This window comes from Otolemur garnettii, unplaced genomic scaffold, assembly GCF_000181295.1.
Source record: "Otolemur garnettii isolate 467f Iridium unplaced genomic scaffold, OtoGar3 scaffold00014, whole genome shotgun sequence".
Classification (NCBI taxonomy): Eukaryota; Metazoa; Chordata; class Mammalia; order Primates; family Galagidae; genus Otolemur; species Otolemur garnettii.
This window is the reverse complement of record NW_003852409.1, coordinates 4,769,208-4,770,312: the sequence shown is the minus strand read 5'-3', so window position 1 is coordinate 4,770,312 and position 1,105 is coordinate 4,769,208. Positions and strand designations below refer to the sequence as shown.

The 1,105-nt window shown below is 35.2% G+C and overlaps 1 protein-coding gene across 4 annotated transcripts in view; it reads right to left on the bottom strand.

Moving 5' to 3' along the window:
* INVS (inversin) overlaps positions 1-1,105 on the bottom strand; it is a 167,720-nt gene that overhangs the window by 37,613 nt on the left and 129,002 nt on the right. The window lies entirely within an intron of this gene.

Genomic DNA, 1,105 nt, shown 5'->3' with positions numbered 1-1,105 from the left:
TTTTTTTTTTTTTTGAGACAGAGTCTCAAGCTGTCCCCCTGGGTAGAGTGCCATGGCTTCACTGCTCACAGCAACCTCCAACTTCTGGGCTCAAGCGAGTCTCCTGTCTCAGCCTCCCAAGTAGCTGGGACCACAGGCACCCACCACAAAGCCCGGCTATTTTTTGGTTGCAGCCATCATTGTTGTTTGGTGGGCCTGGGCTGGATTCGAACCTGCCACCTTAGGTGTATGTGGCTAGCACCTTAGCCGCTTGAGCCACAAGCACCGAGCCTACAATTTTAAAAAATAATGAGAAAATGCTTGATAGCCTAGAAATTAAACATCCTTTTAAATAATCCATGCATAACAGAATAAACAAAAATAGAAATTCAAATTATTTGAACTGAATGAAAGTGAAGGCATAACTTAATTAAACTTGTAGCATATAGCTAAAGCAGAGCTTAAAATAAGCATACTTTAATACATACATTAGGAAAGAATATTAAAATGAAATCAATGATTTAAACATTTATCAAAAGAATGTCAGAAAAATTAGTAAATCAAACCTAAGGAAATTTCGTAAATGCCAGGAATAATAAAGATAAGAGCAAACTCCAAGACAACATACTCCAAAGGCCAAGACCATATTACTTCAGTAGGGAATTCTTCTAAAAGAAGAAATTCTTTAAAACAGAATTAACACCAATCTTATCTGAACGCTTCTGGAGAATGAAAAAAGAGGGACTACTTAACTCTTTTTATAAGATCAACATTACCTTGCTCCAAAACCTGACAGGTACAGTAGAAGAAAGAAAAATTATAGGATAATATCTCTCATAAACATAGGTGTAAACATTTAAAAATACTAGGAAATAAAATCATCAACATATAAAAGTACGTAACGCAAAGCAAGTGGGGCTTACTTCAGGAAAGCAAGTGTGGATTAACTGGAAAGAAATCAATGGAATATACCACAGTAATAAAAAAGAAGAAAAAAATAATTTGATCTTGTTGATAGAGACATAAACAGATTTTGACAAAAATCTAATTATGGCGTAAAAAACTCACAGCAATTGGGAATATAAAGAAAACTACAGCAAATATCATATTCAGGCTCGGCGCCTAT